The 13,236-nt window shown below is 43.8% G+C and overlaps 1 protein-coding gene and 1 long non-coding RNA gene across 3 annotated transcripts in view; one reads left to right on the top strand and one right to left on the bottom strand.

Moving 5' to 3' along the window:
• Nucleotides 1-13,236, bottom strand: part of LOC311525999 — a 135,149-nt gene that overhangs the window by 4,666 nt on the left and 117,247 nt on the right. The window lies entirely within an intron of this gene.
• The window catches only part of LOC311525996 (calcium-activated potassium channel subunit beta-2), a 230,120-nt gene that overhangs the window by 120,053 nt on the left and 96,831 nt on the right, over nucleotides 1-13,236 (top strand). The window lies entirely within an intron of this gene.

Below are 13,236 nucleotides of genomic sequence, written 5' to 3'. Positions count from 1 at the left end.
CTGAAAACATCTGCTCAATGTGCAGCAGCAGTCAAAAAAGCTAATAGAATGTTAGGAACCATTAGGAAAGGGATAGATAATAAGTCAGAAAACATCATAATGCCACTATATAAGTTCATGGTACATCCATACTTTGAATACTGCATGCAATTCTGGTCACCCTATCTCAAAAAAGATATATTAGAATTGGAGGAACGCAATCCCATGCTTTGGGTGTCCCTAAACCTCTGATTGCCAGAAACTGGGACTAGGATGGACAGGGGATGGATCACTCAATAATTGCCCTGTTTTGTTTATTCTCTCTGAAACATCTGGCCCTGGCTACTGTAGGAAGACAGAAAACTGGGCTAAATGGATCATTGGTCTGACCCAGTATGGCCGTTCTTATGTTCTTTTGTTCTGCACTCCAGAGGCAGCTACATCTCAGGGGTGTTTTATGTCTATAGTGGTGAAATGATTTGGGATGAAAGGCACTCTAAAAATACAAAATATTGTTAAGTAACATTCAGTAATAAGTGCAGTAATAAGTGTCATAGCCAGGCAGTATAGTGTGCTGAAAAAAATAAGTGTGGAGGGTATTTTAGAATACTGAGCATACTACTAAAATTGGGGGTAGGAAATAGTTTCCTATTTTCTTCCCTTTACCTTAAGGCTTTTTCTTATCTGTCTTTGCCATGGTGACTATCTATCTGATCTCTTCTTATATGCTGGAAAAAACAGGTGTGTAGCATCTGATCGTACCTCTGTATCTTTGCCTATATTTTATGGGCTATTTCCACTTTGATTATGCTCATCTGATAACATTATATTTGAACAAGTTGTCGCAGCAGAGACCAAGAGCTGTGAAATGGAGGCAGAACCCAGTGTAATAAAATATGCTGCTCTTGTATTTCAAGGCATTGATTAGAAAAAAAAAAGGATACAGTTGGTGGGCAAAGGTATGAATTTTTATGGCACCAGAGGGAAAAGTGAAGTCTGAACTTTCAGCAAAATGTTAGAGGCAATCTGTAAACATGTGAAATGGGGATTTTGTAAATCTCCCATATGATACAAAATAATGTGGAAAAATAACCAATGGAAGATTGTATTAACAGCATCTTAATTGGCCAGAAGCCTCCTCTTAAAATACACCTCACATCATTTTAAAGAAAGAAGGACTGGCTGACTAACTGTATCTCTTTAAGCCTGTTTTCCTTGCTGATACAGGTTTCAGAGTAACAGCCGTGTTAGTCTGTATTCGCAAAAAGAAAAGGAGTACTTGTGGCACCTTAGAGACGAACCAATTTATTTGAGCATGAGCTTTCGTGCATACAGACGCATCTTTGTCATTACAAAGCTAGCTATTAGAACATTCTGTCTGAGACAAAGAAAGCTATTTTATCTTGGTGCCTAATACATTAACCATCGCCTATTACAATCCTCCTCCTTGTTAACAGATTGCATTTTTATACTGCTCAAAAAATGTTTCCGTCTGCCAGATGGGGTTACAATGGGAGTCGAGTCTATTTTGCTTTTTGTTTGCAGGAGTCTTGCTCTTGCGCAAATTTATTTTTTCAAATAAACATCTTGAAGAGTTAAAGAGTGTCATCTGAGCAACAAAAAAAAAAGGAAACCGAGAAAGCCAAGATCATGGCTCAGATTTCTTCAACTATAGAGCATTTAATTTACCATTAAGGTTTCTATAATGCAGAGCATGAACTGTAGCACAGACTACTCAGAATGCCGGGCAGTGCCGCTAAGGCAACAGTTGCAGAATACAAAGTGGGCTGTGCTCATTATGGTCTGGAACACTCTCGCTGAAATGGACGCTAATCATCATAAATGGTTAAACAACTAAAGAAGCTACAGAAAATCATCAGGAGTGCAGGTTGCACCAGCAAAAGCAAGAAAATTGAAGGAAATATCCTGCATCAGAACTGCAGCCCGTAAGGTACACGCGGACAACACAGTTTGGGCCCCTACTGCTCTGGCTTTAAAGATTCTATGTAAAAATTAATGTAATGTAATTGTACCTCTGAAACATCGAACCTTCCTGTCCAAAAAAAATGACTTGGGGAAGCCTTGTTCCATGAGGCATGACAGAACGTAACAGCCTAGTGAACTATTGATATGACTGAATGTTTCTTCTTTCTTTTGTGTCAAGGTCTAGTTATAGTCTTCCTGGAAGTGCTTGTGAAAGGTTTCAGATGCACGGCACTGGAGACTGAATTTCTCTGGTTAAGCACAGTAACAGTGGAAGTGCAAGCTGCTTTTTTCAGCCTTGTTTTTGTGTCCCTTCTTACCACGTTCTAGGATGATCTTTCCTCTGTGTAAGAAAATCTCAGTCTTTGGCCCTGTTCAGTAGGTGATGTCTCTGCTGAGACTGCTGTTGGGGGGTATCATTTGCAATGGTGGATTTTTGGGACTTGAACATCTGTCTGCTGAGAACTGGACTGAGGTCACCTAATCAGTTTGCACATAGGCCAACAAACAAGCTGCCAGCTAATGACTTTAAGCCACTACCAGCTTGTGTAGGATTGCAACTGTTACTTATTTGCATTTATTTGGATTTATGCAAGAATAAAAAGGGTTACCTATTCAAAGCCCCAGGCATCCCTGACACAAGCTACAAGAACAAAACTCTTAGTAAATAGCAGCTTCCCCCTGACAGCAAGCAGAACTCAGCTTCCTACAAAACATAACACTCTCCTCCCCACATACAGCTCCTTACCCCTCTGTATACTGCAGCCCATGCAAACAGATGTGGGTTGTGCGCCCCGAAGGCCAGCAGACTAGGGCTCAGTTTGGGCGTGTGGTGAGTGTTCCAGACCTGAGGAAACCCCAGAGAGAATGGACCACTCATAGCCTCTTTTAAACCAGTCAACTAGAGTGGAAAGGCTCCTTATCCAGTTGCTCGACATCTTTAAATTTTACCTTGTGGACAGCCATGGCCATCATCTCCAGGGGTAGATTCAGCAATGGCTTGAGTCTGTAGCATCCTGTCGCTTGCTATGATATTGCATAATGGTATGTACTGGGAAAAATACACACTGTATCACTAGATGCTTCAAGGGCTGAAAAGGAGATTAGAATTCCAACCATAAAGCCAGCAGCAACTCTAAAGAAGCCAGCAAAGCCTCCCATTGTGGGTGCCACGCTTGACTCCTGACTTAATACACAAAATAAACTCAGAAAGAAAATCAGGTTCTAGAGTTGTGTGGAGAACTAGGAAATTTCAGCTGAAAACTTACAATTGTTTTTCTGTATTCTGGCCAGCTGTCATATATAAAGCCCCAGATTCAACAAGGAAGGTACCTACAACAGAAATGTCTACTGTCATCAGCATTAACTGGAGGTAATGCTGAGGCTGTGTGGAAAGCTGATATGAATTGTCCTTTCCACTAGTTACTTTCATTTCCATCTGAAACCAGGACCACTAGTTGCCATGGAAAGTTTGCACACAGGGGCTTGCAAGACAAAGTCACTACAACAGCAAGTTGAATGGGTAATGATACTCCTCCATCCTCAACAGAGTACACAGACCCTGAGTGTCCAGATCTGGGGTTTGGCTTTATTGGTAACTCATAAACAATAATTCAACATAAATCTCAACCTAAGCTCGTCAGTCCTTGGAGATTTCCCTGCATGACCTCCTCTGTTCTATCTCCCTAGTTTCTTCTCTGTAGAGCTACTCCCATCTCCTTTGTGTCCCAGAGGGCATCAACAAGCCACACTTACCACATTGAATCAGCAGAATTTCAGCAGCTTTAGTTAGGTTTCTAAATATCTGTCAGAATATCCCAGCTGAAGGGCCCTGCTGCCCTGTGTCACGGAGTGTGGGGGAGTTCAGGCCCTGCACGCCTCTTCCTGGGATTCACTGAGACTCTCAGCCAGCCAGTAAAACAGGAGGTTTATTGGACATCAGGAACACAGTCCAAAACAGAGCTTGTGGGTACACCCAGGACCCCTCAGTCAAATCCTTCTGGGGGAGCAGGGAGCTTAGACCCCAGCCCTGGGGTTCCCTGTGTTCCTCCACCCAGCCCCAAACCCCCCCCCAGCAGGCTCTCTCCTGCAGCCTGTCTTCACATTCCTGGCAGAGGTGTTACCTCCCCCTCCCCCTCCTGGCTCAGGTTACAGGCTCTCAGGTCTCCCATCCCCAGGGCACATTCCCAGGTCAACACTCCCCCCTCCCTGCTGAGTCACATCGTCATACCCTGTTCTATGGACCTCTTGTTTTCCATGATGCTCTTGGCAAATGCAGTTTTGATTTTTAAAAAAGACAAAACCTAAAGTGTTCAAAATCCCTCCCACCCCCAGTGTATTGCTTATGTGAACCTCTGGAAGATGACAAGTGTGCTGTTCAACTTGTCAGACCAAACTGATTGTAACAGAAGAGCTTAAAACTGCATTGTAAAGGAGGCATTATCCATGACCTCAGGCAAACTCAGAGGGAAAGAAAGAATATGACTCTTTATATTTAAAATCAATTTTTCAGCATAAACTCAATTGTTACTTATCTTCAGTAGCAGAATTAACATTCAATTAGATTTGCTAAGTAATTCATGGGAATACATTTGATGTGCTAGTGAATTCTGGCCGTGTTTTGTACTCTATTGTTGCAACAGCCAGGATTATGACTAGAGCTAAGAGTCTCTCAGTTGTTTCCACTGTCCCACCTCGATTATTCTAGGTTTTGAAACCTCACCATCTCCAGTTGCCTAAGGCTGAAATTTGGAGGGATCAGATGGATCATTAGCATTCAGATTTTGAGTCTAAAGCAATTTAACAATACACAGTATTTTGTGTTGTTGTTTGTTTTCTGCAGAAATGCAACATGCTCAGAGCTGTATAAACCCTTTGTAATGACACCATGTGAAATTCCTGTTTAGTCATGGAAATGAAATGAGAGTTAAAGGAAAAACATCCTGGGGCCTGTGAACATTTTGCTGAAACTCAAAGGAAGATTGCTGCTGCTTGTAGAGAGGCACAAACTTTTCCAGATTGATTTGTGGGGAGGGGAGAACGGTTGGAGTGATTCCAGATTTACATCAGTATAACTGCAGAAAGAATGGTTCCCTGTACTTGTAGGTTTAAGAGCTCTCTCTTTTTAATTTAATGCTTTTTACGTCATTTACAACTGTAATTTATTACACAGGAAAACCAGAAGCAAATATCATATATAGTAGGTTTGGAAATCGAGAGACTTTTTTTCTGACTGAACCTCTCACTAACTGTATCTTTTTCTATTTTGTTGATTTCCCCATTTGATTTTTCACCCTATATTGCAATGGAGGTGTAATTAGAGCCATCAGGGGATTTTAAATGGCTTTCACTTAAACAGCTAGCTTTTTAGCTCAATGTAAAGTCAATTACTACAATCATGCAAGATAATGTACAGTAACTTGCTCTAACATTAATTTGACAAAAACATGTTTGGCTCAGTGTGTGCTCCCCAAAGATATGTGATTTGATAAATGAGTGATGTGCATTAGATTTCAACCAGTTGCTCTGAAAATATTAAGTGCCTGATACAGCAAAGTCCTGAGCACTTACAGCTCCCATCGAACTACTCAGCTCATGAAGCACTCAGCACCTTGCAGGATCAGCCCTGTAAGCCAGTGAGCATGTATATTTAAAACAACAAGAAAGAGGAACAATAAAGAGGAGACTATAAGGTGGCGAGGAAGGACGGTGACATACACTGACTCTGAGCTGCACATATACAGCACTATAGCCTTCCCACTGCCCTCACACATTTTAGTTAGAGTGTTAGTGGCCAAAGGTTTGGAAAGTCCAAATTATGCATTGGTGCAAATATTTATGATGCATCCTAGATTTCAATAAGATGAGAGAAAAGAGAGAATACGCACAGAAGTATATACATTTTTGTATGTGCTACCAACAGCAGGTCTCGCAATATTGGATATAAAAGGCAAGATTCTCAGTTCATGTAAACTGTCTCCTGCTGGTGTAAATTGCCTTAGATCCATTGATTATGGTGGCACTGTGCCAATGCACACCAGCTGGGGATCTGCCCCCAAGTTTGCATTGCTCATATTAGATACACAGCTCTTGTTAATATTTAGTACTTCTCAGTAATCATCGCCACCAACAAGCAAATATCACAAATGTGAGCTCATACTCCAAGGCCTATAGGTTTCTTGATGAAACAGTGGGCTGTGATCATGTTTAGAAGATCTACATCTGCCTGGGAATGGCTCAGCAAAAGAGTGACATCATTGGTAATGAATGAACAATACTAGTTTATTCACAACATTGCAAAGCTTATCTCTAACTGTAATTTGGCCCAGAGCTACAGCAACCTGGCTGTGAAAGCCAGAAAGGATGTCTGATCTGGAGCCTTTGGAAAAGAGATGGCATCTGTTCTGTGGGTTTAAAGAAAAAAAAATCCTACAGCTGCTATAAGACCAATGTGCTAATGCCGCTTATGGAAAAACTGCTGTTTCTCAAGCAATTCAGTAATCCAGCAGGGTAAACTGGAGTATGTTGATCACGTTTCACAGTGAAAATAGGTAGCATCAATCATAAAAAGGTAAGCAGTAGGGGTCAGGGAAGGCACTAGCAGAGCCCCCTCTAACAATATAAAAAGACTTGTGAATTAGTCACAGGCAGATTAACAAAAGACAGGAACGGTTGGAGAACACTAGTGCATGATGCCAAAAACCACAAGCCATTGAATTAGATCCAGTGCTTAGCAAGCTAAGTGACTATTCATGCTATTAAGACTGAGACTGACAGCAGTTACAAAATTTATTATAGAACATTTACTCTGGACTCAATCAAAAATTGCTCCAGTATAAACTGTGTCAGCTTCATTGACATATCTTTATTAGGGAGACATCTTTGATAGCAGAATTCATTAGGTGTTATAACAATTAATATCTTTGTATCTTCCTAATACAAATTCAAGTTGCACAGAAACTTTGGAGAAAAATTATTATATTAAGCAGTGCTGTAATTGCCAATGGGTGTAATAAAGAGGAAGGTATAAAATATGTTTATTTTTTGTTCTGCAAAGCCCATTTATAATCCATACGGTATACTACTAACTTAAGGGCTTACTCTGCCTTTGATGAATATGGTTAGCTCTCATTAGCACTAATGAGAATTACACAGGCACATTGTGGGGAGATACACCCTTCAGGCGTTATGCATGTTTCTCTTCATCATTCACATTTTATTTGCTGGAAATGCATGTAGATTTTCAATTTTGACATTGGAAGAAATTGACATGGGTAACTTAACTAACATAGACTGGATCAGGATTCAGCATGGGAACCACTCCCCCCCTATCCTTTCTGAAAACAGAGTGAATTTGAATGTTAAAAGCTGAGAAGAGTCAGAAGGGTGGCCTGCTTGATAGCAGGGTTAAAGCCGCATCTCCTTGCTCAAATCTCAAGAGAAACAGATGCCAACAGAAAACTAGCAACAAATGAGAGATGCAGCAGTGAGTTCCACTAACTTCCACCTGCATCTTAGTTTCAGTGAGTGAAACAAAGACTTTGACCCCCTGTCAACCCTTCAGGTGAGCAGAACTCAGAGAACAAGGCACTCACTGCATGTTTCTCAGCAGATCTTTATTGTAGACAGAACTCTCAGAGAAACTGTACTTAAGGTTGGCAAAGTATTTCCACCCTAAGACCCAGTCTTTACCCACTCATAACTTTCCAATTTTGACCTTGTAAGCTGTTGCTTTCCAAGGTCAGTCTCTGATTGAAGGTGATATTTTTTTCCTGGAGAGTTTGAGACAAAACAGTTGAGCCATTTTTGAATGCAGAGAGTGGGGCAAATAGATTTTACTCATTATAACAGAAACCTCCTGTGACCTTTGTGAGTATAGAAAAGATCTATCTGGAAGCATGTCAGGGTATTAAGTTGAAACTTGGCAGGGAGATAGTCCTCACTGAGGAAGAAGGACTCAGAGTGTTCTGGTTCAGTTTGGTATTCAGTTTTGATTTGTGTGAGCTATGAGCCTTTGACACCTTCACTTTGTGGATGGGGCTGTGCAGTGTGCAATATTAAGCAACATGCAGTGTGAAGGCAGACTTCATTGCCCTTGGGTGGGAAGTGAGGCTGGAGCCTTAGCTAATTCTCTGAACAGCTTGTAAGCGTGCACCAGGACATACATGCTTGATAGTGTATGCATCTTTCCAATTCATTAAAGTGTGCACAGCACAGGGGTGTGTATTACTGAATGTACATTTTGTATGTTACCCCGGGCCTTGCCTCAGTCTCTGAACATCTGCTGTGGTAAACTCTGGGCTGATTCAAAGGAGTGCAGGAGAGGTTCCTTCCTGTGAATTTCATATATTGCATGGAAAATGGAGGTGCGGACCCCTTTGGAAATCTTAGGCATAGTCTGAGGATCCCCATGGGTCCGTGGACCACAGATTGAAAACCACTGTTCTATGGAAATGACAACCTTTCGCTGACCCTGAAAGAAGCTGGGGGAAGGCAGACTCAGAGTCCGGTTGCTAGGCAACTGATAGGGACAGAGGAGAGACACTAGTTTGAATAATAGGGCCTCTGCTGGCTTAGGGGAATTAGGTGCGCCTGATGGCCACCAGCATGCCTGCTCAGAGGAGGAACAGCCAATGTCTGAGAGAAAGGGGGGGTTAGAGTTCAAATGACTGATAGGAAAAAGCCTTGGAAATTAGAGCTAGCCTGACCAATAAGGAAGGTCCTCAGTGAGATGCCCACCTCTCTCACTGTGAGAAAAGAGAAGCCATTTTGCAGGGTGCTTGGAGCCAGCCACTGAGAATACGTCTATAGGGCAAAAAAATACCTGCAGAAGGGAGTCTCAGAGCCCGAGTCAACTGCCTCAGGCTCGTGGGGCTCATGCTATGGGACTTAAAATAGCAATGTAGATGTTCCCGCTCGGGCTGGAGCCTGGGCTCTGGGACTTGGCAAGCGGGGAGAGTCTCAGAGCCTGAGAGGGACTGTCCAGACTGTGATTTTTTGTTCCTATGTAAGCGGGGGAATAGTCCCGCTATTGTGGAGAACTTTCCTGGCTTCTTCACTACCCCAATGAAGTGGGCGAGGGAAAAGATCTGAGCCCTCGCTCCCACTTCCTTTACCCAGTGGCCTCCCTGCCCTTGAGGACTCCCCTTCCACTCTCTTGTCTGGCAGAGTCCTCGTAACCCCAACGAGGCTGGGCCCAGGATTCCTGGGGGGCTCAACCCCTAACCCTGCTGCGGTCACCTAGGACAGGGGCTAGGGTGTCCCCACTCCGGGGTACTCTCTCTGCACTGGGCACTTCTCTGACCCACTGACCATTACATACAATTTGAAGCAAATGCAAGTTATTTAATCAACAATTAATTTTAAAAAGAATAAGGGGAAATGGGAAAGTTAAAGGAAACACATCACCCCGCTCTGTGGCAGGGAACATCACAAACAGCGTCTCTGGAATGTCAGGGCAGTCCACAGTCTGTTCCGTGTAAGTCCCAGGCCTCCTGCTCAGGCCCTGGCTGTGCTGCAGGGATGCTGTGGGTTGGACACTTGCTCTGGTGGTGGCCACATGTTCTCAGGCTCTAGGTGGCAGGGCCCTTCTTCCCAGCGTCGCCCCCGCCCTGTCGGGGTTACATATCCCCCTCCGAGTCTGGCCTGCAGAGCTTCCTGGCTGAGGCGTCTCCCTGTGCTGGGCCCGCTGCCCAGGATCCCCCCTTGCTCTCCCCAGCTGCTCACGACACCCGGCTCCGGACTGCTCCGCTCCAGCTCCACTCTGTCTTAGCTCTAGCTCCACTCTACCTCAGCACGGCTGCTGCTCTGCCTCCAGCTCCATGGGCTGCTTCTCTGGCCCCTCTGGCTCTGGTTGCTGCAGCTCTGCTCCCAGGACAGGTCTGCTCTGCATGCTGCTTCTGTGACTCTGCTCCCAGCACTGACCTGCTTTGTGGGCTGTTTTTCTGGCCCCTCTGGTGGTGGTTGCTGCAGCTCTCCTCCCAGGCCAAGTCTGCTCTCTCTGGGCTGTGCCTCTGGCTTTGGGGCTGCAGCTCTGCTCCCCGGACAGGGTCTGCTCTCTCTGGGCTGCTTTTCTGGTCCCTCTGGATCTGGCACAGCTCTGCTCCCCAGCTCAGCTCGGGCCCCTGCTTTCTCCGTAGCTTGACCCCACTCTGTCTGACCCAGCTCACACGGAGGACAGGACCTCCCTGGTCTCCTGACTTCCTGATTAGCCTGCCCACCCTGTCATTCAAGCTGACCTGGAGCATTGGCCTCTCCCATTGTTCCTGAGGACTGTCAGTCTTGGGGTCCTGATTCCCCATCGACCCTTACCCTTTGAGTACTGGGAGCTAGCAACTAAAACACCCCCACTGAATGTTAGTAAGGGGGCAACAGTCCCCTTACACGTAGCACGAGCCTGAGTCAGTTAACCTGGGCTCTGAGACTTGCTGCTGCAGGGTTTTTTAGCAGTATAGATGTACCCTGACAGGGTAGCGCCCACTGCTAGTGAGATTGGGAGTCCCAGGCCTGTATGCAGGGTTCCCCCCTGAAAACTTGCCTCTGGATATGTGGAAACAATATCCCTAAACTTGTTCCTTTCCCTGTTCAAGGTGACTCACAGTTCATAGAATTTTGTTGGGAAAATACCCTCCCCAGTCAGGCTGAGTTACTCCTTCATCTCCCCAGTAAATCAGTTACCACATGGCAGCTAACTACTCTTGCTGCTAGTTTAGGGTTGCCGTACCCATCGGTTGTGATTGTATCTGAGCACTAAGGTAGGAGATTAGAATGAGGACATTTGAGGATAGTTATTATAATCTGTACCTGATCCCTGCATCCCTTTATGGTGAGGAGTCATCTCGAAAACAGAAGTCATCTGACATGTTTGAAGAGGATGCCTGTCAACTGCAGCTGCTGAGGAGTCTGAATTCAGCTCTGAGCCTGAGGATGGTTTGAGGAGTTTTGAGTGCACCATCTTTTAGTCAGTCAGTCAGGGGAATTGTTTGTGAGACCTTTATTCCCCCAACTGTGTCCTCAAGCCACAGGGTAAGGTTTTGGGGATTTTATTACTTACCATCTATTAAGCCTGGTGGAGGGACTTACCATCTTATCCCATGTGTGAGTCTTTGGGGCTGTACTGAACCAAATCAGCCAAATTACTTATTGCTTCTATAGAAGATGTAGCTTTCTTAAGTTGTCAAGGGCCCCCACAGACTCTAAATTTTATTCGTGCTACATTCAGTCACATGACTAGGAGTTTTGGGGAAATTCATAAGTATTATCAGGGTTGGGAGGGCATCAGTAACCCTGAAAGTATTGGTTTACCCTGCTATGTCGTATTTACTTCCTGTTTAATGCAATTACTCTGTTGACTATTGTCAACTCTAGTCTGTCTCACCACCCAGGCAAACCTGCCCTTGTGACAGAGGATCCCTTACACCAAAAATCATGTCAATATTCAGGTTACTCCCAGTTCCAAAGGACCAGTCACTTACCCCAGATAAAGTGCACCCTAGATCTCTCACCAAAGACAACACTTGTAGCCAATCCTATAATAAACTAACTAAAGGTTTATTAACTAAGAAAAAGAACAAAAATAATAGTTATTTACAAGGTTAAAGCAGGTAAACATATACACACAAATAAGATACAGTCTTAGGTTCCAAAAGGTAATAGTAGCTGCTGTAATATGCAAACTATATAACCTTTAGGGCTAACTCAAGTCATGCAGCTTGCGGATCCCTTTGTCTTTGTCCTTTGATGTTTCACAATGGCTTGTTTGGATTCAATGGGCCTTCTTCTTGTGTGCAGGACCAGTTCTTTACACTAATTAATGCTGCTTTCCTGTTTGGTGAGTTACAGAATTACAGAGGTTTACAGCGCAAACACTCAATATAACTGTATACCATAGGCTACTGATGTTATAATTGAGATCAATACATATAGCATCCTAGAAGCATTTCATCATGACTAAACACATTTTTATCAACTAAATATCTATTTTAACAATGCTAACATACCGGTGAGTCAGACTGACTTCCAGGTATGCATTTGTCAGTGTTCAGTGAGGCCTAGGGGCGCTGGCATGAGCTGGCACCTGGTGTGATTGTGTTATTCCTTGGAAATCTCCAACTAACTCAGAGTTACCCTGTGATTAGAATTATCCTTCTAAGCTGCCCTGGTGATCCTGTCAGGAAGGAGTGAGGGGGTGGAGGCACCGCCAAGTAAATATATCTGGGAAGAGAATAAGGAAGTTACAGCCTGCTGAGCTGGAGGCAGGATCCAGATGAACCCAGGCCCATCCATCAAAACTCATAAGGAGACTGATGTTACAAGAAGTAGCCAAGTGGACAGGGCACTGCACAACATTTAAAGGTGCTCAGAGAAGGGGCAGGAGCTCTTGCTTTAAACCCTGTGCACTTTTACCTATTAATTAATTTCATGGGACTCCCTTTGCCTGGTATATGTGTGCCACACTTGCAAAAGATGTTTTGTGTCAGCCTTTAGTCCACATAGAGGAAAATAACCTGTTGCTGCTGCCAGCTAATAGAACTACTCCTTTAGCTTTCATGGTAGAGATCTGTGCTTTGTTGATGAAGATTCTGGTTTCAACCCCAGCTGGTGACCCATGGCATGTGGGGTTGTTAAATACACAGAGTAGTGTGCAATTTTCATAAAATGCCCCTTTCTACCTTTAATCAACTGCCTCCCAGGCCTGCACCTCAGGAGTTCCTGGCTTCCAATTCTTGTTCTAATCTCTCCTTTCTCACAAGGAGGACTGGATAAGTTTTGCTAGAAATTGTAGCCATATATGGAGGCCCTGGACATATTGCAAACCTGTAACTTAGACCACTAAGGCCATTCCCTATAGGCTTTAAAGAAATGGGTTTTTCTGGACTGATGAAGTCAAGGTGAGCCTCTTAATGCACAGTACACAGTGACTTGAATGTGAATGCACTATCCTTAGTACCTGGTAGTCAGTTTTGGTAAACAGCATATCTAATTCTCCAGAGGCTGTTAGAGCAGTAAAACTTGCAGTAAGTTCTTATTGCAATGGACAGATGCAAAAAACACCTTACAGATGTTGATTTTCAAAAGCTGCCTTAGGAATAGAATTCCCTCTGATGGTGAGCAGGGAAAACAGAAGTATAGATGTTGGCAAATGACATGGTGCATTTAACTAAAACTCTAACTGGAATAAGACAAATGGGGATTGACAGACCTGTTGTTCTAACACAAAGTTTATCATTGTCTCTCTGGAAATGAGGTGTTCTTTCCTCTGTAGACTTGCAAACA

Source organism: Lepidochelys olivacea (assembly GCF_965140295.1).
Source record: "Lepidochelys olivacea isolate rLepOli2 genome assembly, chromosome: 9".
Taxonomy (NCBI): Eukaryota; Metazoa; Chordata; order Testudines; family Cheloniidae; genus Lepidochelys; species Lepidochelys olivacea.
The sequence above is the reverse complement of the archived record's forward strand: the minus strand, read 5'-3'. Positions and strand labels throughout refer to the sequence as shown.